At 43.2% G+C, this 26,340-nt stretch overlaps 1 pseudogene across 1 annotated transcript; it reads right to left on the bottom strand.

Annotated features, from left to right (window-relative positions):
• Positions 1 to 1,175: 1,175 nt before the first annotated feature.
• On the bottom strand, positions 1,176 to 24,792 carry LOC128584306 (AP-2 complex subunit mu-like; annotated as a pseudogene). Its single transcript, XR_008379671.1, has 2 exons — positions 24,773 to 24,792; positions 1,176 to 2,175 (listed from the first exon to the last, which is right to left on the bottom strand). The product of XR_008379671.1 is annotated as an AP-2 complex subunit mu-like (transcript).
• Positions 24,793 to 26,340: the final 1,548 nt, after the last annotated feature.

The raw sequence follows: 26,340 nt of genomic DNA, 5'->3' as shown, positions 1-26,340 counted from the left end.
ATACAATTTGCAAGCAGGGAGTTGTGTAAGGGGGGAAGAACATAATAGTAAAATGATGAATACAAAATTAGGTATAAGAGCTTGGAAGGAGCCTAGAGGGGAGGGTCATGATGCTGCAGTGTTGTGATGAATCTGCCTCTCTGGCCCCAGCAGGCTGGAGGGGTTCCAAAGAAACAGTAGCTAATCCACAGAGAAGGGAGCAGGCCGCTCCCAACGGGCTGCAGATCTCCTACCCCAGGATAGCCACACCCCAGGTTGCCCAGGGCTTAACAGTTGCTGCAAACTCACCTAAGACGATTTGTTATTCACAACGGGCTTCTTCCATAAATGTCTGTGGCTTCCATTGTAACCTCACTACCAGGTAATAATGCAAGTAAGCCCTAGACTGAATCCTGCCACGCACACAAAAACAGTTCTACAATCCATTCTGGAAACTTGGTGAAGTCCCAGCTCTGTTCTGTGCATTGATTAGAAGCAAGTGTGACGGTATTCTGATGGCAAGATTTAGTCAGATACAGGCACAAGAATCCTCCAAGCCACTAGCTGAACACAGGGCAGTTGCGGGATCAATTGAGCTTGGAGAGCCATCCCCGGGGAGTAGACTACTAAGAGGTTTATTAAAGTTGTCAATATTAATTTTGTTTCTTTTATTGCACAGGGTTTTTTGGGGGGTAACTTTAAACTGTAGAATAGTGTAAGGAAGTCCTATATATCCTTCCTCCAGATTTAACAGTTATTCACACTTCTTCCTACTTGCTTTACTGTCCTTTTCATGCATACTTTTTCCTGCTCACTTGAGAGTACATTTAAGATATCATGCCCTTTTGCCACTAAATATTTCAGAGTCTTTTTCTGAGAACCAGGACATTCTCTTGTTCTCTTCCTAGGAACAAGGACATTCTCTTGTGTGTCAAAAACAGGAAATTTAACATGGATACAAACCTATTGTCTAATCTACATGGATACAAACCTATTGTCTAATTCAAACTTTATTATTGTCCCAGTAATTTCCTTTCTGGCTAGTTCTTTTTCTTGGTCCAGGATCACAAATTGCATTTAGTTAACAAGACTCCTGGCATTATAGGATGTGTAGTAGTAAGAAAAAGGAAAAACAAAAACTCGCTGGCTCCTTTAATCTTGAACAGTTCCTCAATCATTTTTTATCTTTTTTTTTCCCACTCTACAGTTTATTGGATTTGTAACTGGACAAAGTCACATGTGTACAAAATGAAGCTGACACTATCCCAAAGCAGAGATTGAGGGCTGGGGATCTGTTACTGGCCTTTGGGGGAGCTCGAAGGTGAGGGGCAGCCAACCCTCACACTCTAGAGATGTGGCCACAGGGGTTAGAAGGAAAAGGGGCCCACCTGCCTTTGGTCACAGAACTCAGAACTCCTGGCAGTAGGCCAGGACAGACAGATGGCTGGAAGAGCAGAAGCCCCAGAACTCCCCTGCCCAGGGAGTCCAGGGAGCCCAGGGATTGCTCCACCACTCCTGCTTGTGCAGTAGTTGGTCCAGACCTAGACTCAGGGGCTGATGCAGAGGGAAGGCAGCAAGAGGGAGTAGGAGACACTGCTGTAGTGGGGGACAGGGAAAGGGGTGGTACCCGGACCTGTAGAAGGTGTGGGGAGGTGGGCTAGCTACCACTTGGCAGCTAGCAGTGAGTTTCATAAATGCCACTGCGACCAATGTAGTGTACCCATGTGATGACATCATGGTTGCTGTAGTTCAGCTTCGGTTCAAACACCTTCAAGTAGCGCACCTTGAGGCCAGAGGGTGCGAATGGCACTTCAAAGTTCATGGAAATGGGGGCCGAGCCCATTTCTTCTTGTCATTGGTGGGAAGAAGCTCAATCTCTGCACTGATCTGCGATTCCTTTATGCCCGCCATGTGCTTGATCTTCCACACGATGGCTTTCTCGCTGGCCTTGTACTTGGCCTTCCCCTTCATGCAGATCACCTGTACCCCACTTGTGTTCAGTGGGGTTGGGATTCTCACCTCAATCTTCTGAGCCAGCAGGGAGGGCTTGAAGTTGGACTTGATGACCACTTTGACCTCTAGTTTGGTGCATCCCACTTCCCGCACTAGTGGATTACCCGGAAAGGAAGGATGATGTCCTTGGTGGTGTGATACCTCATGAGTTCAAATTCTCCATCTGGTGGGATGAAGCTGATGCTGTTATGTTGTTCAGGCTGGTCTCAAGTGATTCTCCCACCTTGGCCTCTGAAAGTGCTGGGTTTACAGACATAAGCTATTGTGCTTCGCAATTTATTTTGTCATGCTATTTTTTTAAGGCTCAACCTAAATCAGTATTGAACTTTTTTAAAATTTCAAATTAATGTGAGGGTACAAATGATTTGGTTACAATGTTTGCGTTTGTTAGGTAAGGTCCCTGTTGTAGTTGTGCCCCTCACCCAGGAGGTGAGCCATATGCTTATGTGTGCCCATTAGGTGGGAGTATACCAGTCCTCCTCCCATTTCTCTTCTCCCTCCTCCCCCCAACTTGAATTAAATTGAGTTTTTCTCTTATGTTGGCATGCATTAGTTTGTCTACTGGCTTCATATTATAATTGAATACACTGGCTACTTGCTTTTCCAATCTTGTGATACTTTACTAAAGAGAATGTTCTCTAACTCTCTCCAGGTTAATACAAAAGATGTAAAGTCTCCATCTTTTTATAGACCAACAGTATTTTATGGTATACATATACCATAGTTTATTAATCCATACATGTTTTGAAGGGCATTTGGGTTGATTCCACATCCTGGAGATTGAAAATTGAGCTGTGGTGGTGTCCATAGCTCAGTGGTTAGGGAGTGACTACCTGCTCTGGGCCTGGTGCGTTCAAACCTGACCCAGGCCTGCTAAACAAAAAACAAAAAAAAACAAACAAAAAAGAGCTGGGCATTGTGGCGGGCACCTATAGTCCCAGCTACTTGGGAGGCTGAAGCAAGAGAATTGCTTGAGCCCAAGAGTTTGAGTTTGCTGTGAGCTATGATGCCACTCTACTCTATCGAGGGTGACAAAATGAGACTCTGTCTCAATAAAAAAAAAAAAAAAAAAAAGACCATGCAGCTGTGGGTCTCCTGCCTCGGTTGGCACTCCCAGGCCCGGCCCAGGCCTTCACCCCTGCCCCGTGGCCGGTGGAGTCCATGCTGCTCTTCTGCCACCGGGGCCTCCATGCCAGAACCACTGCAGCCCGCGTGCCCTGCCACACCAGTTTGAACCTCCACTGCCTCAATCAGATTCCGAATGTCAAAAAGCAGCGGGTCTATCTGATGAATTTGAGGAAATCAGGAACTTTGGGCAAGCCAGGGTAAACATCTAGGAGAGCAATTGCTGGGTCGTGTAGTAGCAACATGGCTGGAACTGAAGACCAGTATCCTATATGAAGTATCTCAAGAACGTAAAAACACCATATGTAGTGGTGCCCAGTCCTCCATAAGAGCTGCTCAAGATTAGCTATCGGTGCCCGAACCTCTGTAAGAGCTATGCACAATCAGCAATCAGCATCTGGACCACCGTAAGAGCTGCACCGGGATCAGCGATCTGCCCCCGCCCAGACCCTGGTAAGAGCTGCGCCTGCTGGGCCTCTGCAAGCCCTGACCAGAAACTCCGGGAGCCAGGCAACCATGTGTCCTCCCTCCTGTACCCTCCCTGCCTCCACACGGGCCTGCTCGTCTGGCCAGGGACTCTGGTAGCCATGTGCCCTCTGGAGCCCTCCTGCCTCTGTGCAGAGCCCTTCTCTTAGCCAAAGACTGCTGGAGCCTTGGGTTCTCTGAGCCAAAGTCACTGGGAGCCAGGCACTCCCAGAATGGTGCGCACCCTCCTCCCCACCCCCACCCACACCCCCGCCCAGGTGTGTCACACTCTGGAGCTGCTCCAACAACCAGAACTCCCTGGCTGGGGTAGCCCCAGAGGAGCTATATAGGGTCACTCCCTACAAAGATCCAGCAACAATAGAGTGATCCTGCTGGGGTCTAATCTTGGAGAGGCACCTCCCCCATTCTGAGGACAGCTAGAGGCAATGGTGAAAAAACAATCATGAGGTGAAAACAATGGATAAACTCTGGCAATATGAATAATCAGAGTAGATTAACCCCCCCCCAAGGATCAATGGGGCAGACACAGCACTAGATCCCATGCACAAACAAATAGCTGAGATGTCAGAAATCGAATTCAGAATCTGGATAGCAAATAAGATCGAATTAGAATTCCAAGCAGTAACACAAAAGGTATCTCAAGAATTCAACGAATTCAAAGACCAAATGACCAAAGATTTTGACACATTGAGACAAGAAGTTGCAGCCCTCAAAGATCTGAGAAACATAGTAGAATCCCTCAGTAACAGAAGGGAGCAAGCAGAAGAAAGGATTTCTGACATTGAAGACAAAGTTTTCGAACGCTCCCAAACTCTCAAAGAGGAAGAGAAATGGAGGGCAAAAACTGATCACTCTCTCAGAGAGCTCTGGGATAATTTGAAGAAAACCAGTATTAGTCTTATAGGGATCCCCAAAAGCGACAAAATGGCTTCATAAGGCACAGAGTCTCTTCTCCATGAGATTATGAAGGAGAACTTTCAAGACATGCCAAAAGATTCTGAAATTCAAATAGCAGACAGTTTCAGAACTCCAGCACGACTCAACCTGAATAAGACATCCCCCAGACACATCATAGTCAATTTCACTAAAGTTAATACAAAGGAGAAAATTCTGAAAGCAACCAGCAAAAGAAAACTATCACCTACAAGGGGAAGAATATTAGAATAACTTCAGATCTCTCTGCTGAAACCTTTCAAGCTAGAAGAGGATGGTCATTGACTTTTAATCTCCTAAAACAAAATAACTTTCAATCCAGGATCCTGTATCCAGCTAAACTGAGTTTCATTTATGATGGCAAAATTAAATACTTTAACAACAGAGTAGATCATTTCTTCACATGTTGAAGAAATTTGCCATAACTAAACCAGCTCTTCAGGATATTCTCAGACCTATCCTCCATAAAGACCAGCATAATCCTCCACCACAAAAGTAAACTCACCCAGAAAATTCTGATCAAATTCCAACTTCCACAGTCACAAAAGGATTAAAAATGTCCACCAGACCCTCAAAAGGCTTATCAATATTCTCAATTAATGTGAATAATTTAAATTTTCCTCTAAAGAGGCACAGGTTGGCTGACTGGATACAAAAACTCAAGCCCAATATCTGCTGCATACAAGAATCGCATCTTACATTAAAAGACTAATATAGACTCAAGGTGAAGGGATGGTCATGTATACTCCAGGCAAATGGAAAGCAGAATAAAGCAGGTGTTGCATCCTATTTGCAGACGCAATAGGCTTTAAACCAACCAAAATAAGGAAGGATAAGGATGGACACTTCATATTTGTTAAAGGCAATACTCAATATGATGAGATTTCAATTATTAATATTTATGCACGCAACCAGAATGAACCTCAATATATAAGAGAAACTCTAACAGACATGAGTAACTTGATTTCCTCCAGTTCCATAGTAGTTAGAGATTTTAACACCCCTCTAGCAATGCTGGATAGATCCTCCAAAAAGAAGCTAAGCAAAAAAATTTTAGAGTTAAACTTAACGATTCAACATCTGGACTTAACAGATACCTACAGAACATTTCATCCCAACAAAACTGAATACGCATTCTTCTCATAAGCCCATAGAACATACTCCAAAATCGACCACATCCTAGGCCACAAATCCAACCTCAGCAAATTTAAAAAAAATAGAAATTATTCCTTGCTTCTTCTCAAACCATCATGGAATAAAAGTTGAACTCAATAACAACAGGAATCTGCATACCCATACAAAAACATGGAAGCTAAATAACCTTATGCTGAAGGATAGATGGGTTATAGATGAGATTAAGAAGGAAATCACCAAATTTTTGGAACAAACAACAATGAAGACACAAATTATCAGAACCTCTGGAATACTGCAAAGGCAGTCCTAAGAGGGAAATATATAGCACTGCAAGCCTTCCTGAAGAAAACAGAAAGAGAGGAAATTAATAACTTAATGGGACATCTCAAGCAACTGGAGAAGAAAGAGCATTCCAACCCCAAACCCAGCAGAGGAAAAGAAATAACCAAAATCAGAGCAGAATTAAATGAAATTGAAAACAAAAAAATTATACAACAGATAAATAAATCTAAAAGTTGGTTTTTTGAAAAGATCAATAAAATAGATAAACCTTTGGCCAACCTAACTAGGAAATAAAGAGTAAAATCTCTAATCTCATCAATCAGAAATGACAAAGACGAAATAACAACAGACCCCTCAGAAATTCAAAAAATCCTTAACAAATATTACAAGAAACTCTACTCTCAGAAATACGAAAATCTGAAAGAAATCGACCAATACTTGGAAGTATGCCACCTACCAAGACTTAGCCAGAATGAAGTGGAAATTTTGAACAGGCCTATATCAAGTTCTGAAATAGCATCAACTATACAAAATCTCCCTAAAAAGAATAGCCCAGGATCAGATGGCTTTACATCAGAATTCTACTAAACCTTTAAAGAAGAACTAGTAACTATATTACTAGCCCTCTTCCAAAATATAGAAAAACAAGAAATACTACCCAACACATTCTATGAAGCTAACATCACCTTGATCTCTAAACCAGGGAAAGACCCAACAAGAAAAGAAAATTATAGACCAATATCACTAATGAATATTGATCAAAAATATTCAATAAGATCCTAACAAACAGAATCCAACAACACATCAAAAAAATTATACACCATGACCAAGTGGGATTTATCCCAGGGTCTCAAAGCTGGTTCAACATACGTAAATCTATAAATGTAATTCAGCACATAAACAAACTAAAAAATAAAGACCATATGATTCTCTCAATTGATGCAGAAAAAGCTTTTGATAATATCCAGCATCCCTTCATGATCAGAACACTTAAGAAAATCGGTATAGGGTGGCGCCTGTGGCTCAAGGAGTAGGGTGCCGGTCCCATATGCCAGAGGTGGCGGGTTCAAACCCAGCCCTGGCCAATAACCAAAAAAAAAAAGAAAATCGGTATAGAAGGGACATTTCTTAAACTAATAGAGGCCATCTACAGCAAACCCACAGCCAATATCATATTAAATGGAGTTAAACTGAAATCATTTCCACTTAGATCAGGAACCAGGCAAGGTTGCCCATTGTCTCCATTGCTCTTTAACATTGTAATGGAAGTTTTAGCCATTGCAATTAGGGAAGAAAAGGTGATCAAGTGTATCCACATAGGGTCAGAAGAGATCAAACTTTCATTCTTCACAGATGATATGATCGTATATCTGGAAAACACTAGGGATTCTACTACAAAACTTTTAGAAGTGATCAAGGAATACAGCAATGTCTCAGGCTACAAAATCAACACCCATAAATCTGTAGGCTTTATTTATACCAACAATAACCAAGCTGAAAAAACAGTCAAGGACTCTATTCCTTTCACAGTAGTGCCAAAGAAGATGAAATATTTTGGAGTTATCTAACAAAGGACTTGAAAGATCTCTATAAAGAGAACTATGAAACTTTAAGAAAAGAAATAGCTGAAGATGTTAACGAATGGAAAAACATACCATGCTCATGGCTGGGAAGAATCAACATTGTTAAAATGTCTATACTACCCAAAGCAATATATAATTTTAATGCAATTCCTATCAAAGCTCCATTGTCATATTTTAACAACCTTGAAAAAATAATACTTCATTTTATATGGAATCAGAAAAAACCTTGAATAGCCCAAACATTATTCAGCAATAAAAACAAAGCAGGAGGAATCATGCTACCACACCTGAGACTGTACTATAAATCGATAGTGATCAAAACAACATGGTACTGGCACAAAAAACAGAGGAGTAGATGTCTGGAATAGAATAGGGAACCAAGAGATGAATCCAGCCACTTACTGTTATTTGATCTTTGACAAGCCAATTAAAAACATTCAGTGGGGAACAGATTTCATATTTAACAAATGGTGCTGGGTGAACTGGCTGGCAATCTGTAAAAGACTGAAACTGCACCCACACCTTTCACCATTAACTAAGATAGACTCTCACTGGATAAAAGATTTAAACTTAAGACATGAAACTATAGAAATACTTGAAGAAAGTGCAGGGAAAACTCTTGAAGGAATCAGCCTGGGTGAATACTTTATGAGGAGGACTCCCCAGGCAACTGAAGCAGTATCAAAAATACATTACTGGGACCTGTTCAAACTAAAAAGCTTCTGCACAGCCAAGAACATAGTAAGTAAAGCAAGCAGAAAGCCCTCAGAATGGGAGAAAATATTTGCAGGTTATACTTCCGATAAAGGTTTAATAACCAGAATCCACAGAGAACTCAAACGTATAAGCAAGAAAAGAACAAGTGATCCCATCTCAGGGTGGGCAAAGGACTTGAAGATAAACTTCTCTAAAGAAGACAGATGCACGATCTACAGTCACATGAAAAAAAGCTCATCATCCTTAATCATCAGAAAAATGCAAATAAAAACTACTTTGAGATATTACCTAACCCCAGTAACAGTAGCCCACATAACAAAATCCCCAAACCAGAGATGTTAGCATAGATGTGGAGAAAAGGGCACATTTCTATACTGCTTGTGGGAATGCACACTAACACGTTCCTTTTGGAAGGATATTTGGAGAATACTTAGAGATCTAAAAATAGACCTGCCATTCGATCCTATAATTCCTCTACTAGGTATATACCCAGAAGACCAAAAATCACAATATAACAAAGACATCTGTACCAGAATGTTTATTGCAGCCCAATTCATAATCACTAAGTCATGGAAGAAGCCCAAGTGTCCATCAACCCATGAATGGGCTAGCAAATTGTGGTACATGTATACCATGGAATATTATGCAGCCTTAAAGAAAGATGGAGACTTTACCTCTTTCATGTTTACATGGATGGAGCTGGAACATATTCTCCTTAGCAAAGTATCTCAGGAATGGAAGAAAAATTATCCAATGTATTCAGCCCTACTATGAAGCTAAATTATAGCTTTCACATGAAGGCTATAACCCAACTATAGCACAAGACTATGGGGAAAGGGACAAGGGAGGGTAAGGGAGTGGGGAGGTTAGGGTGGAGGGAAGGTAATCGTTGGGGCCACACCTATGGTGCATCTTAGAATGGGTACAGGTGAAACTTACTAAAGGCAGAATACGAATGTCTACATGCAATAACTAAGAAAATGCCATGAAGGCTACGTTGAACATTTTGATGAGATTATTTCAGATTGTATATGAAACCAGCACATTGTATCCCTTAATGTACACAGCTATGATTTAACAATAAAAAAAAAGAAAGAAAATTGAGCTGCGATAAACAATCTAGTGCAAATGTCCTTATGATAAAATGATTTTTTTTTTCCTGCTGGGTGGATACCTTTGCCATTCTTGACCTTGACATTTTGAAGAATAAAGACCAGTTAGTTTGGAGAATATTCCTCATCTGGCTTTATCTGATATTTCCTAATGATTAGATTAAGGTTTTGCATTTTTGGCAGGAACATCACAGAAATGATGACACGTCTTTCTCTAGGCATCATATCAGAAAGCATATGAAATTGGTTTGCTCATATATTGGTGATGCTAATTTTGACGGTTTGGTTAAGGTAGGGCACTCCAGTATTTTTCACTATAAAGTTACTGCTTTCTCCCTTTGTAATATTTTTTTTTTTTTTGAGACAGATCCTCAAGTTGTCACCCTGGGTAGAGTGCTGTGGCATCACACAGCTCACAGCAACCTCCATCTCCTGGGCTTAAGCAATTCTCTTGCCTCAGCCTCCCAAGTAGCTGGGACTCCAGGCACCTGCCACAGCGCCCAGCTACTTTTTGGTTGTAGTTGTTGTTTGCCAGGCCCGGGCTGAATTCGAACCTGCCAGCTCTGGTGTATGTGGCTGGCGCCCTAGCCACTTGAGCTATAGGTGCTGAGCCTCTCCCTTTGTAATTAATAGGCATTACCCATGGGTGGCTCCTGTGGCTCAGTGAGTAGGGCGGTGGATCCATATACCAACGGTGGCAGTTTCAAACCCGGTCCTGGCCAAACTGCAACAAAAAAATAGCCAGGCATTGTGGCGGGTGCCTGTAGTCCCAGCTACTCAGGAGACTGAGGCAAGAGAATCAGCTAAGCCCAAGAGCTGGAAGTTGCTGTGAGCTGTGATGTTACAGCACTCTACCGAGGGTGACAAACTGAGGCTCTGTCTCCAAAAAAAAAATAATAATAATAAGCAATATCCAGGAACATACTTTGAAACTAGTAAATATACCGTTTATCATGAAACTCTCACCCACGATTTTGGGCAACATTGATGATTCTTTAGTTCATCATTTCTTTTATATTTATTGCTGAATTTCTTCTATTACTGCATAAAAATAACTTTCCTTTTTTCCTCCATTTATTTATTCATTTATTTGTATCAGTATGAACACACAGAATTTAATTTTATTCAATGGGTTATAATCCACTATCACTAAAATTTTAAATCCTGTTTAGGTAAGAGTGGGATTGCTCATAATTTCCAACCCATGTGTTGGCTACAACTCATTTGGACTGATGACTTCCATTTGCTAATTAACAGAGCCTCTCTTACTAATCAGAGATAAAGACAGCTAAAGCATTTAGTGGCCTAATTTAGTGAACCTGAAGTGTGTATTTCTGAATTAGGAAAACCGAATAATCACAGAGTGTAGATTAAAACAAACATGCATATTTACATTACAGTGCCTAGGCAGAAGAATTTAAATTACATGTAAATTATAGAATATGTAAAACCTGATAGAGCAACAGAACAAAGGTTGGGTAATATTTAGAGAAAATAGTACCCACCCCCTCCTGGAGCTGAATTAATGTGGTTTCTGCTTTCTGTCCCACATATTCAGTTCACCCCGAGGTCAGTGGTTTACCTGATTGGAAAGGGTAAGCCCAGTTCAGTCCCTCCCCTTTCTGCTCTTCAAAACCCACCTTGACTGCATGGAGTTCTTGTTGTCTGCTCTCAGCTGAGTTGTAGGCTTAAGAAGAAATATCCTGCCCTCATCACAGGAGGCCTGAAATGGTCCAGCACCTTCTGTAACTGGGCAGATATGTCTACCATATGCTCAGATTCAGTAACAAAACCCATTTGCCCTATCACAAAGCTACCTCCTGCAAGCTATGCTTGACCAATAACAATGTTGATGTTTTGGCCTTCATCCACATACCTGTTATTTTTCAGTTGGTTCAGGAAATGAGAGCAAAGGATAAAAGATCCTCCCACCATAGAATGCAAACATTATAAAGAGGCCCCAGATTAATTAACCCCCTATTCTGTTATAAATTTTCAGGGAGAAATGAAAGTTTAAAGATTTGCCCTACTTGCACAGTAAAGTCCAAAGACCAGCAAAGTCCAAATGAATTCAATTTTGAATGGTTGATAGGAAGAGAATTATCAAAAGCTGTGTCACTTAGTGGACTTTTTTATCAGATCCTTTCTTTCATCATAATCTTCAAAATCACTCTGTAGCCTGGGGCAACAGAGTGAGACTCTGTCTTAAATAAATAAATAAATAAAAATTTAAAAATAGCTAAAACCTTTGGAGTTAAACAAGGCAATTAAAAAACGTGTGGTGCTTATGGGGAAAAATACATACACTAGAGCAAAGTTAAGAAGGTAGAAATAGACCCTCAAATACAGAAAGAAGGATGATAGAGTGAGTTGGTGAAATCAACAAGGATTGGTTCAAATGTAAATTTATTATTAACTACTTAATCATTCAAGAAATGCTTACTGAGTGCCTGCTATATGCCCACCTGTTAGGGTAGGCACAGTCCTAGATACTGGGGATTCAGGGGTGAAACTGACGGGGACCTGGGTTCACCTTATGTTTTTGTGAAGAGACAAAAATGAAATATTGTTAACTGTACCAATCTTGGTGTTTAGTAAATACGGGTGCTTAATCAAAATCAGATATTAACATTACTACAGGAAAAGAAGACAAGTGGAGATTATTTACTGGATAGTATTGGGATAACCAGCTAGGGATCAAGAAAAACAATTAATTTAGAGGTTCCTCCTATAAAGGACATCAAAATCAATTTCATATGAATTTATTCAAATTTAAATATTGTATTAAAAACACAAACTAAATGAGTTATGAGATCTATGAAAGAAGATTAATGTCTTCAGCTTTAAAGTAATAAAACCACCAGGAAATGAAATAAATATTAATAATGAAACATTTAAAATTTTTGTATTATACAAAAGCAGCAGACTAGGGGGATTCTTTTCTTTTTTTTTTGCGGGGGGGGATTATTTTCTTTCTTTTTTTTTTTTTGTAGAGACAGAGTTTCACTTTATTGCCCTTGGTAGAGTGCCATGGCGTCACACAGCTCACAGCAACCTCCAACTCCTGGGCTTAGGCGAATCTCCTGCCTCAGCCTCCCGAGTAGCTGGGACTACAGGTGCCTGCCACAATGCCCGGCTATTTTTTTGTTGCAGTTTGGCCAGGGCTGGGTTTGAACCCACCACCCTCGGTATATGGGGCTGGCGCCCTGCTCACTGAGCCACAGGCGCCACCCTAGGGGGATTATTTTCATTCTGTGTAACTGACAAAGGGTAAACACATAGAGAAGGCATTTCCATTTATAACCAAATCAAAATGACTCTAATAAATAAATAGACTAAGGGTGCTGCAGTAGACAGCAATGCTTTTGGACGGGGGATGTCTTGGCAACTATAATAGGTAGAAAAATGGTCCTCCAAGGATGTCCATATCCTAATCCCCAGATTACATCCCATGGCAAAGGGAATTGAAAGTTGCAGTTGGGATTAAGGTTGCCAATCAACTGAATTTCAAACAGGGAGAGTATCCTGGATTGTACAGGTGGGCTCAATATAATCACAAGGGTCCTTAAAAGTGGAAGAATGAGGCAGAGTTTAAGTGGTGTGATATAAGGACAGGACCACTTGTTGGCTTTGAAGGTGGAGGAAGACAGCCACATGCCCATGAACATGGGCAGCTTCCAGCCCTGAAGGAACAGAACTTGCTGATGTAATACTATAATTAGTATTATACTTCTAATTTATAGAAGAACTTTAAGGCAATAACTTTGGTTGCTCTAAGCCATTAAGTTTGGGGTATCTCAGTAAAGCAGCAAAGGGAAAATCAAACAGTTACCTATTTTTTTCAACTCCGTTCCTGTGTTTGCAGAATCTTCACCTCCTGGGGGCACAACCTTCCCTTTTCAGGTGAGGATGTCTTTTTCCAGTCTCCCTTGCAGTAGGGGGCACAGGTCCAGGCCGGTACTACCCAATGGGCACACCTGCAGGACTCTGGATTGGAGCCCAAGCAGAATCTGTTCCAGGGTGGCAGCTGTGAAGGCCACCACAACAGCACGGTGTTGTCAAAGGCAGCAGTTTCCATAGCAGGGGCCATGCACAGTGTGGTGTGAGGTGGACCCTCGGCAGTGTCTGAGTCCAGTGGTGAGTTCAAGGAGCTGGCCCCCAGCAGACTTGGACTCTGTTCCCAGCTGTGTAAGCCCTAAACCTGGTGCTTCCTTGTCTGATAAATTAGCCAGAGTTGGTGTTTGTGGCTTGTGGCCAAGAATCTTCCGTAAATCAAATATAAGTGGATAATTCAAGCAAAATGAAAAAGAAACAGCAAACACAGGAGAAAATATTTACCCTGGCTAGTAGTCAGACAAAAAGCTTGGGATGCTATGTTATACTTACCAAAAATTCTCACAAAACAATTATTTCTGTGGCAAGACAATTACAGCAGGTCCTTAAATAATGTCATTTCATGCAGCATTGTTTCATTTTCACCATTTTAACTTTGAGGAAAAAAACATTCTTGGCTGGGGCCACCGACTGCATGAATCTGCACCCTCTCTCTATGTCTGCACGTGTTTCTCCAGGTGCTCAGGCTTCTTCCACAGTCCAGAGATGTGCACACTGGGAACTGGCCTGTCATTGTGGCCCCCGTGTGAGTGGGTGCTTGTGAGCATGTGAGGGGCTGGCCTGTGTCCAGCACTGGTCCCACCTTCAGCTGCTGGGACAGGCTGTGGCCACTGTCACCTTGACTCGAAATAAGCAGGTAAATCATAATCTTCCTTGTTTTTTTTTTTCTTTTTTCTTTTTGTTTATTTATTTTTTTATTGTTAAATCATAGCTGTGTACATTAGTGCAATCAAGGGGTACAATGTGCTGGTTTCATATACAATCTGAAATATTCTCATCAAACTGTTCAATGTAGCCTTCATGGCATTTTCTTAGTTATTGTTTGCAGACATTTGTATTCTGCATTTAGGAAGTTTCGCCTGTACCCATTCTAAGATGCACCATAGGTGTGGCCCCACCCATTACCCTTCCTCTACCCTAACCTCCCCCCTCCCTTCCCCTTCCTTGGCACTTTCCCCATATTCATCAGAGAAATGCAAATCAAAACTACTTTGAGATATCACCTAACCCCAGTAAGAGTAGCCCACATAACAAAATCCCAAAACCAGAAATGTTGGCATGGATATGGAGAAAAGGGCACACTTCTACACTGCTGGTGGGAATGCACACTAATATGTTCCTTCTGGAAGGATGTTTGGAGAATACTTAGAGATCTAAAAATAGACCTGCTATTTGATCCTATAATTCCTTTACTAAGTTTATACCCAGAAGACCAAAAATCACAATATAATAAAGACATCTGTACCAGAATGTTTATTGCAGCCCAATTCATAATTGCTAAGTCATGAAAGAAACCCAAGTGCCCATCGACCCACGAATGGACTAGCAAATAGTGGTACATGTATATCATGGAATATTATGTTCTTTTTGTTTTTGTTTTGTTTTTGAGATCATCTCTTATTATCTTTCTTAAATGTATGTACGGCTCACATTTATTTCAATGTTTGATATGAGAAGTGTTTTGATCTTTAGTTTAAATTTAGTTAGATGTTTTATGACCAGGAACATGCTGTAGGAACTTAACTCTTGCTTATATCAATTAGCCTGTGGTAAAATCGGGTTCCTTCAGGCATAAGGCATTTGGCTTAAAAGTCGCAGTTCCTAAGGACCTAAGGACTTAAGTAAGGACTTGTTACACTCTGTTTATAGCAAGTTAACTAAATGCATACACTGTTTCAGAAGCAATAATAGGTAGCAAAATCTATAAACATGTTCTTAGCTCCTGACCTAGCAATTCCCAAGAGGTAAAATAAATCATTTGTGTTTGTGTGAGTGAGAAACTATGAATGAGGGATTCAAATGTGTTGGGCTGGGGTGATAAACTATGCATTAGGTCCCCAGAAGGTTTTAGTGAGAGAAGAGATTAGGACCCAGTCTCAGTTTCCTGAAATGAGAAGTTCTTAAAACTGCCACACTGGCTGAACCAAGGCTCCGAGGCTGGGCAGGGCGGTGGGTCTCCTGAGAAAAAAATTTCCACAGGGAAAGTGCTCAAGAGATGTTCACCCTGCACCAAAGGGGGCAATTTAAGGGGTATATGATCTGTGGAGTCATCTGTGCCCCAGAAAACTGCCTTTGGAAAGAACCAAGTCAGAACTATATAACTATTTCTTCAACATGTGAATGTCATTGACGTATTTAATTTCTCCATCATAAATGAAACTCAGTTTAGCTGGGTACAGGATCCTGGGTTGAAAGTTATTTTGTTTTAGGAGATTAAAAGTCGATGACCATCCTTTTCTAGCTTGAAAGGTTTCAGCAGAGAGATCTGCAGTTATTCTAATATTCTTGCCCCTGTAGGTGATGGTTTTCTTTCGTCTGGCTGCTTTCAGAATTTTCTCCTTCATATTAACTTTAGTGAATTGATTATGATGTGTCTGGGGGATGTCTTACTTTAGTTGAGTCATGCTGGAGTTCTGAAACTGCTATCTGAATTTCAGAATCTCTTGGCAAGTCTGGAAAGTTCTCCTTCATAATCTCATAGAGAAGAGACTCTGTGCCTTGTGAAGCCGCTTTGTCACTTTCTGGGATCCCTATAAGACGAATATTGGTTTTCTTCAAATTATCCCAGAGCTCTCTGAGAGAGTGATCAGTTTTTGCCTTCCATTTCTCTTCCTCTTTGAGAGTTTGGGAGCATTCAAAAGCTTTGTCGTCAATGTCAGAAATCCTTTCTTCTGCTTGCTCCATTCTGTTACTGAGGGATTCTACTGTGTTTCTCAGATCTTTGAGGGCTGCAACTTCTTGTCTCAATGTGTCCAAATCTTTGGTCATTTGGTCTTTGTAATTCATTGAATTCTTGAGATATCTTTTGGGTTACTGCTTGGAATTCTAGTTTGATCTTATTTGCTATCCAGATAATTCAATTTTCTGACATCTCAGCTATTTGTGCATGGGATCTTGTGCTGTGTCTGCCCCATTGATCCTTGGGGGAGTTGATCTACTCTGACTATTCATATTGCCAGAGTTTTTCTGTTGATTTCACCTCATGATTGTTTTTCACTGTTGCCTCTGGCCGTCCTCAGAGTTGGGGAGGTGTTTCTCCAAGATTAGACCCCAGCGGGTTCACTCTATTGTTGCTAGATCTTTGTAGTGAGTGGCCCTGTGTAGTTCCTCTGGGGCTGCCCCAACCAGGGATTTCTGGTTGTGGAAGCAGCTCCGGAGTGTGACACACCCTGGATCCAGCAACAGGGCGGGAGGTGGTGTGCATGGTTCTGGGAGTGCCTGGCACCTGTGACTTTGGCACAGAGGGCCCAAGGCTCCAGCAGTCTCTGGCTAGGAGAAGGGCTCTGCGCAGAGGCAGGGAGGGCTCTGGAGGGCACACGGCTACCAGAGTCCCTGGCCAGATGAGCAGGCCGGTGTGGAGGCAGAGAGGGTACAGGAGGGAGGACGCAGGGTTGCGCGGCTCCCGCAGTTCCTGGTCAGGGCATGCGGAGGCCAGGCGGGTGCGGGTCACAGGTCGGGGCTTGCGGCGCAGCTCTTATGGAGGTCCGGGCTGTGCCAAGTCCAGGAGTTTGAGGTTGCTATGAGCCATGATGCCATGGTACTCTACCCAGGGCAACAGCCCAAGGCTCCAATGTGTCAAAACTTATCTCACTCTGCCCCTGAAGGTTAAGGCTGTAAGGCAGCTCAGTCCCCGCCTTTAGGCTGCTCAGTGAATAGGTTACTAGCTCCCGCCCGATCCTTGCTCTGCGACCCTGAGGGTGGAGCTTGCTGGGGCAGTTCTCTCACAATGGCTCCCTGCGGCCCACAGCTGAACACTATTAGCTCCGTCCAGCTCAGTGGCTCAGTCTGGGGCCCTAGACAATGCCCAGAATTCTCCACTCCTGCTCAAGCTCTCCCCAAGGCAGTTCAACTGAGTGCCAAGTCCAAAAACACTGAAACAGTTCACAGGAAAGGCCTTTCCGGTTTGCAGTCTCACTGCTGCTTGTACTTACGGCTGCCAGCGGGATAAGGTTGATCGAACACACTCAACCACTTGCCAGTTTTCCACTGTTTTTGTCCTCCTCTTGAGGTCCAGAAGTCCCTTGCTGACTCCCTGTATCCTCAAGGGGATGATTATAGGCAGATTCCACCAGCCAGAGATGCCTGGAGTCTTATTTCCCCAGACTCACCGTGCCCAGTTGCAGGGAAGCTGTTATCTTGCTCCACCTCCTTTAGGCCTTACGGCTCAGCCAAGGGTCCTGGTGCCCACCCCTTCTGGTGCCAGGCCCCAAGCTAGCTGAAGCCACCCTAAGGCCAGGAGACACGCAAGCCCACCCCAGGAATGATCTTTTGCTAAATATCTAGCACTTGGGGAACATTTTAAAATAATGGATTTTGCATTGACCCAATCAAAACTACACAAAGGCCTTGAAATAACAAGCACAAATCTTTGTAGCAACACAGCAAAATGTTTTATGATGTAAATTTAAGTAAAAATACTATGCTTAGAGCTTCTTAGTATATTAAAATAAAAGAAAAAAAACAAAAAATAATAATGTACTCTACAGAATAGGTACTTAGATGTTTAACTGTGTAGGGTTTGATGAATGGATCTAAGTGAATTATTAGAGAGTTTAAAAAATTAAGAATGTGAGCCTCGGTACAGTGGTTCACACCTATAATCCTAGCACTCTGGGAGGTGGAGGGGAGTGGATTATGTGACCTCAGGAGTTCGAGATGAGCCTGAGCAAGAATGAGACCCTGTCTCTACTGAAAACAGAAAAATGAGCTGGGTGTTGTTGCAGGCGCCTGTAATCACAACTATCAGGGAGGCTGACACACAGATTACTTGAGCTCAAAAGTGTGAGGTTGCTGTGAACTATGACACCACAGAACTTTATCTCAAAAAAATAAATATAAACAAAAAATAGAAAGTTAAAAATGCTTCTATTATACCGTCTTTCCTATTAAAAATGTTGAATACCTTACCAATATGTTTCATGAGAGTAACTATGAATTAACTAAATGCTTATTTAATAAATGGAATTTTTATTTTTTAAAAAATAAGGTCCCTCAAAAATGTTATTTATCAGTTCCTCTGGGGAGTCCTGGGTGCCTGAGAGTCAGAACAGCGTGTGGCAGGGAAAGCATCTGTGTGGGCACACAGGTGCCCAGGCGCCAGCCCTGGGGCTGGGATACAGCCCCCTCACCATGAAGCACCTGCTTTCTTACTAAGTCTCCACTTCTGACAGGAGGTTTTGAAATGCAAGGATCCTTAATCCTGTATGCTTTTAATAAATAGAAAATGAACTCTTCTGTGTGTTCATCCTTCCTCACTGCCCTCTTCTGAAAATTGGGAGTCTCTCCCACCCAGCGTGGGAAAGAGCCTTTGTTGATTATAACAGTCCTCCCCCAGCTAATGGCTGGAAGACAAGCTATTCTCCCGTTTCTTTTTTTTTTTTTTTTTGTAGAGACAGAGTCTCACTTTATTGCCCTCACACAGCAATAGAGTGCCATGGCCTCACACAGCTCACAGCAACCTCCAACTCCTGGGCTTAAGCGATTCTCTTGCCTCAGCCTCCCGAGCAGCTGGGACTACAGGCGCCCGCCACAACGCCTGGCTATTTTTTGGTTGCAGTTTGGCCGGGGCCAGGTTTGAACCTGCCACCCTCGGTATATGGGGCCGGCGCCTTACCGACTGAGCCACAGGCGCCGTCCCATCTCCCCTGTTTCTAATCGGGCCGTCTAATGGAGAAACTGATGAACAGGCATCCAGAGCTCAGCCTCCTGTCCCAGTACAAAGGTCTTTTCGTGCTCTGCTGAAATGAAAGGTTGTGAGCTGAGGGAGATCAGGAAGAGCCGGCCAGGTGCCCGCTCCTCAGAAGATACAGTGCTGTTCTGAGCTTGGGGTAGATGGGGCCACAGGTGCTGAGCAGACAGATGGCAAGGAGCCAGATGTACGGACAGTGGGGGGAGACAGAAGTCAGAGGAAAGAGGGACGATGGAAGTGAGAGAACAGAGGGGCCTGTGGCCAGTTCAGGGAGCTAGAGTGAAAAGCTGACCATCTGAGCTGCAGCCCCCTGTTCCCCACCGCCTCTTCACATCTTTTGGCAGCAAAGGAAATGAAAGGAAACCTGTCTCTGTAGGATGCAGGTGGAGCCTCTCCTCCTTCCTTTTGAAAAAGCCAAACCCAGGCGGGGTTTTATGCTGAGCCGTGATTTATTTACCATATTTCTGAGGCTACCCAGCTAGTCTGAGGCCCTTCCACTCCGCCTCCTTCCTCTCCTCTTTCCTTCTGTCTCTTTCATGTAAATATTTATTCTCTCTCCCCCATCTGAACTTCAATTTTATCCAAAAGGGACTTTAACATGTTTTGACAGTTCAGATCTGGGCAGCTAAAGATGTGTAAGGAGAGTGAATCAGGTATCAGAGTGAATCAGTATCCTCTGATTACACTGTGCCCAGGAGAGTGAATCAGTATCCTCTGATTACACTGTGCCCACCTTTGAGAGCAGAGCTTGAATTTTAAACTCCAGAGTAATGAATGCCCAAGGAGTTGGTGAAGAGCAGGCTGGGTGCAGTGGCTCATACCTGTAATCCCAGCATTTGGGAGGCTGAGGCAGAAAGATCACTTGGGGGAAGGAGTTCAAGACCAGCCTGGACAATATAGCAAGACCCCTGTCTCTACAAAAAAATTTTATATATTAGCTGGATGTGGTGGTGCAGGCCCGTAGTCCTAAGATGCTGTGGAGGCTGAGGCAGGAGGATTGTTTGAGCCCAAGAGTTGGAGGCTGAAGTGAGCTATGATCATGCCACTGCACTCTAGCCTGGGTGACAGAGTGAGACACTGGGTATTGTCCTTTCTCCACCATTAGAGGGACAGTTGACACACGAGACCCATCTTGGCTGGCACTGGTTCCATCATGGTCATGTTTTCATCTCACAGAAAAGTGCGGGAAAAAAATCTAGGTGAGGGACATCAATAGCCAGGTAGTATAGTCTAAGAGTGTGGGTTCTGGACAGATGTGTCAGAATTCAAATCCCCAGCTGCTATTTATATAAGCACTTAACTCTCTACACCTTAGTTTTCTCCTTTGTACAATCAAGACAATGTTATCTTCTAGAGCTGCGGTGAGGGTTTGATGAGATACTAGCCCTAGTGCTTAGCACACTGTCTGGCACAACGTTATAGCCAATGTTACCTATTATTATTAGCAAGATAAAATCCCGTCTGGAGAGAACAAAGAGTGGGAACAAGTAAAACCAGTTGTTCAGAGTCCCATACCTGAACCGCTGACTGATTTTTTTTTTTCCCAGTCAGTTGTTCTGGGACGTTCAGATCCAGCTCCTCATTTCTTAAATGGAGGTGAGGCAGGGGGACAAGTCAGTCTTGGGGTCAGCTAGCCCTTGCCAGAGCTTCAGGACTCGCTGAGATTCTGTCCACCTGCCCTGGCTTGGCTGTCTTCTTTTCCCTGTAGTGACAGTTCTGGTCTGAGCTCTGACAGTATCTACCCCACAGGGTCACTGTGAGGGCTGGATGAGTTAACACATAACAGCACCTTGGAGGGAGCATAGGGCCACAGACACTCGCAAAGTCAGGTGCAGCCCTGAAGACCTTAGCTTTAAGCCAGAAGACCCCCAGCCCGACAGAACACTGTGGGGCAGGAGCTGATTTATGCAGTGTGGTGTTTATCACCTCACTGGATCTCCTTTAAAAGATAAGACTGGAGCTCTGATGAAACAGACAGGAGTGCAGCATTTCATCAGTGCCACAGGGGATGTTCCCACAGTGGCACAGTGGGTGCTTTGCAGAGGGGATGAGGGAATACTGGCCGTGGGGCTGGAAGGTGACAGAGCCACGATTCCAACCCGTCTGGACTCAGAGCCTACGTTCTATCCCCAGAAGAGCAGAGGCTGAGCAAGCCTGATGAAGACACCCAATCATGTGCACCCAGGAAAGACAAGACTCCCAAGATCCAAGCAGAGAGACGTGACAGACATGTGTAACAGATGGCAGCAGGAGCGGCTCAGCCTACACCTGTGAGCCGGCTCAGATGCACAGTGGGCCCGGAGGACAGTCTGCTCTCATGAGGCTCTGGATGGGAGGTTTAAACCTACAACTATTTCCTTCACAAAAATCAAAGCTTGAAAAACAGCAACATTGGAAATAATTCACCCTGACAGAGAAACTACAATGATGACTGAGAACTGAGCATATTCTCTGAGGGAAATGCTCGGAGCCAGATTGGGCTAAGCGCCAGTGGAGAACAGCTCCCAGGTTCCCTGCCCAACACCCAGACGCTGGAATGCAGGATGCCCCACCCCAAGGAGAAAGTCCCTGTGGGCTTACGTAAGAGAAAATTCCCTTTTCCTTTAAAGAATCGGTTTCAGGAAACTCCACTCATGTTCCACCTCCCCCACTCTCACCCCCAGACACAATGGGTCTCTGATGTGTAATACACATCTGAAGGGACAAATGAGAGCCAAGTGGAAACTTGCTCAAGCCCACAGGCTCCTGTGGTTGCCCTGTGCTGGGAAGAGAGCACACTGAGCCAGCCTGGCCAGGGGGCTGCTGCAGGCCTGTGGGCACAGGGCAGGCAAGGGAACGGTGGGAGTTCCTCCAGCTCCTCAGTCTCCACAGAGTCCAACGCCTATGTGTCCTCTTCCTGCTGTGACTTGCCCTGACCGTAAAAGCAAAGCCTGACAGCTCACAACAGGTCTGCAAGGAGCGCTGACAGCTGCCACCGACAGCCACCACCACTCAGGGAACCCCCAAGGCTGACTTCCTCCAAGTTCCCTTGCAGAGAAGAGTCAAAACTGGAATTCTACTAAATAATTCTATCTCATCACTAACTCTCTAGAATCAGCCCACTTCATCAGTATCAGGGGTTGGTGGAGCTTCGTGGAGTTGAGTGAAAATGCCTGAAAAGCAGGGAAGGGAAGCAGTGGCGTCTCACACATCTTGATCCCTAGTTTTATTGAAAGGGGAGAGCAGGCCTCTCTACTCTACTTCCTGAAACCCTTCTTTCAGAAGGCCGCCTGTTCACAAAGAACATTCAAAGCGGGCAGCGCCTGTGGCTCAAGGAGTAGGGCGCCGGTCCCATATGCCAGAGGTGGCGGGTTCAAACCCAGCCCCTGCCAAAAAAACCAAAAAAAAAAAGAACATTCAAAGCTACAAATGGGAGTTAGCATTCTTTCTCACAGTCAGGTCAATTGGATTTTTCTTTTACAAGTTGAAAACACACATTTTTCTTGGGTAGCCTGTGTTAAGTTGGGTCTACACCTTGAAAAACTTTGAAGCTCACATTTATTTCTCCTGTGGGAAATCCTGATTCATTTTTGAAAAGACCACTGCCCTTGAAGTGCTTGACCCAGAGAACTGGAGGGATAGGTGGGTGGGTGGCGGTGGGTTGAAATCAATTTAGTATTCCACATATGGGGTGAGCATCAGGTAACCAAAGTGACCGTCAGGTAACCAAAGTGACCATCACCAAAGTAAGACTGATTAAATACACAACTATGTGTAGAACTAACCAGACTGAATGAGGGCTAAGAAGAACAGAGCGATTTGCTCAGACATTGCAGATAAAGTAAAACTACCCGAAAAATGGTGTCAAAGAGGAGAATGAAGAGACCTCATATAAAATGTAAAATTGTTCTCAGCACTCCTGGACATTTCTTTATACCAGAGAAAGGAAGGATTCATACAGAATCCCACACATAAATGTTTATAGCGGATCTGTTCAAAATAGCCCCACACTGGAAACCCAGATGTCCTTCAGTAAGTAAAGGGATACATCCATACCATGCAGTATGATTCAGCAACAAAAAGGAACAAACTATTGATACACACAATACCCCTATGTGGAAAGGAGAAAAAGCGAATCCTAAAAGGTGACATCTTTTATGATTCCACTGGCATAACTTTCTAGAAATGACAGGTGTCCACGCATCCCTGGAGCCCAGCACATTGAAGGTGTTCAAGAAATAAATGTTGAAAAATAACAAATTTCTAGCAATGCAAAACAGATTGGTGGCTGCCAGAGGCTAAAGAGGGGGTGGAGGCAGAAAGCAAGTGTGGTTATAAAAGGGCAACAAGAAAGGAGGCTTGTGATGGAAATGTTGTGTCTTTACTGTCAGTGGTTATATTGGGGATGTGATATTGTACAGTGTTGCAAGATATTACCACTGGGGGAAACTGGGTAAAAGGGACTGTAGTATTTCTTACAACTGCACTACAAGTATTGCAAAACAAAATGTTTAATTAACCAAGAAGTGTAAAAAACCTAAGTGCCTATCAACCCGGGAACGGATTAATAAACTGCGGTAGATGTCTAGCATGGAATACTGTTCAGCCATAAGAAAGCTGGAGATTTTACATCTTTTGTATTAACCTGGATGGAGTTGATAAACACATTCTTAGTAAAATATCACATGAATGGAAAAGCAAGTATCCAATGTAGTCAATACTATTGTGAAGGCAGCAGATGAACTAATGCGTGCCCCCACAAAAGAAAAACCCAATTCAAGTTGGGGGGACAGAGGGAGAGGGGGAGAGGGATTGGTGTGCTCCCACCTAACAGGCACGATGTAAGGGTATGCGGCACACCTCCTGGGTGAGGGACGCAACTACAATAGGGACTGTACCTAACAGATGCGAGCATTGTAACCTATTATTCGTACCCTCCTGTTAATCTGAAATTTTAAAGAGGTTTGATTTAATAAAGAACTGTTCCCAGTAATTGTATCTGTGGTGGTATGAGTATTGCTCTTCTGAGTGGAATATGGAATAAAGCCAATCAGTAATTTTAGGATATTTGTATGTCCCCTATATCCTTGACAGCCAAAATTTTGAGTGAAAAAAGAGATTCTGATATAATTTAGACAATGTTAAGTGACAATATCCTATAATCCTGAATTTGAATATCAACTCGTGGGTTATTTCTTCTTTAGCTCTATCTGCTGATATGGCCTGATATGACAAGGACCAACACAGTAGCAAGGGCATTCCCAAGCACTCAGACTGTAGTCTTGAAATACCATTTGCCACTACCGTGTCTTAGACAAGTGGCTGATGGTGGGTCTGGGGGCATGAAATATATGAGGTGAGCTTGGACCATCTTGTTATCCCAGATAGGGAGGAAGCTAACGGGGACTGCTAGGGTTGTATCAAAAGGACTCTGAAGCCAACATGAAGAGGCTTTCACCAAAGAGGGGACATTTTTAAGTTTCAGAAAGGATAATTCCATTGCTAAATCGTGTTGGGAGATGGCAAGTGAAAGATTTCACCATGACCATCAATTTTCACTATGACCTTCAACAGTGAGAGAAGTCTTGAGTGCTAATGGAGTTTCTATTTTCTTCTTTTTAAATTACCTTTTGCGCTTATGGGCCATGCTTAGAAAGGTCAGTTCCAAACTATAAAATGTCTTCAGCAGAAAAAGGGAGGTAAGTTCACTGGAAAAAACCTCTTAATATATTTATTATGTTACTGTATTTAATATGTTAAAAATTGCTCATCTTTAGAAGATAGGAACCAATTCAGTATAAGTAATATGCTTTAGGATAGTAGTATAAATAATGTAAATAATGGGAAAGATAAGCATTTATCCTGCCTTTCCTAAATGGACTAGGCCACTACATGAAGGGAAATATTTACGAATTCCAACTAACAGATGCACAGAATGTACTCAGGGGAAGCACGTCATGGTATCTCCACACGTGACCAATTCTATGAATGTCAGAAACTGGGTGAGATGACAGTGTGCCATCGTCCTTTCTGAGATACTGCTTAATCTATTCAAGATGCCATGGACTGTAAGAAGCACCATCACTCTAAGTACCCTCACGTAACCACAGCCAATTCAACCAGAGCACGACAAAGTGCCACCAGAACATGCATCCCAACTTGAGATGTTCAAGTGTGACACAAAGTGGCCTTTCCTCAATCAAAATGCCATTTCATATCCCGATAGCCTTGTTTTCACTGTTTCCCATGCTTCTGATTTATACACGGGGGGTGGTATTATCACCCATACTATATCACTAAAAACTGGAGTAAAATGTCACAGCACCGCAGCCATGGAAACAAATGTGCACACTCCTCAAAATGAGATAGTGGAGGTGATGAACAAAATAAAAACCAACTACCACCAAATCATCCATTATTTGCCCTACCAAGCTCGAAGCTCATCGTGACCCTGTGTGGCCTGGAACTTATGACAGTGAACACATCTGTCTCAATTGGGATCTTCTGACAGTTTCTCCTCTGACTGCCCAGGATCTTCCACTTTCAGACCTCCATGGATGCTTAGCAAGAGAAAGTAAGTGCCACCAACCCAGTCTTCATAACCACCACCTGTGATCTGCTGACATGATGTGCAAAATGTCCCCTGGCTATGTTATTTCTCATGGAATTCTGGGATTACTGGTGTGGACTTCCTCCCATGTGCAAGGATTTGTCAAGAGTAGACTATAATTAATCACGATGGTTTCCAAGATATTTAAACATTTTGGCCTGTTGATAAAGGAACATCTTCCAAGCCTAAGGAAGGCAAAGGCAAAGCCTGTCATGGCGAGATGAATGGTACTAGGTCCATGTGAGAAGTGAGGAGGAGAAGACAGTGAGGGCTCAGTTCACCGAGAATTAAGACAAAGCAGGGGATTCCACTCAGCTGTGCAGCCTAGGCCCCATGCCACATTTGGGATGCTTTGTGGAATAACTTGCTAGATGCCCATCCACTGCTGCTTCATGCAAAAAAATGTGCATGTGGTATGGAGTTGTTACACTCAGAAAATACAGGACAGGTGTATCACTTATAAAGAGCCCATGACTTTATGCTGAGGTCAGCATACTATGGCCCACGGGCCAAATCTGGCCCGTTGCTTGTTTTGGGGGGGGTATGATCTACATAAAATGGATTTCATATTTCAAATATTTAAAA

The sequence above is a fragment of the Nycticebus coucang genome, chromosome 4, assembly GCF_027406575.1.
Source record: "Nycticebus coucang isolate mNycCou1 chromosome 4, mNycCou1.pri, whole genome shotgun sequence".
Lineage (NCBI taxonomy): Eukaryota > Metazoa > Chordata > Mammalia > Primates > Lorisidae > Nycticebus > Nycticebus coucang.
The sequence above is the reverse complement of the archived record's forward strand: the minus strand, read 5'-3'. Positions and strand labels throughout refer to the sequence as shown.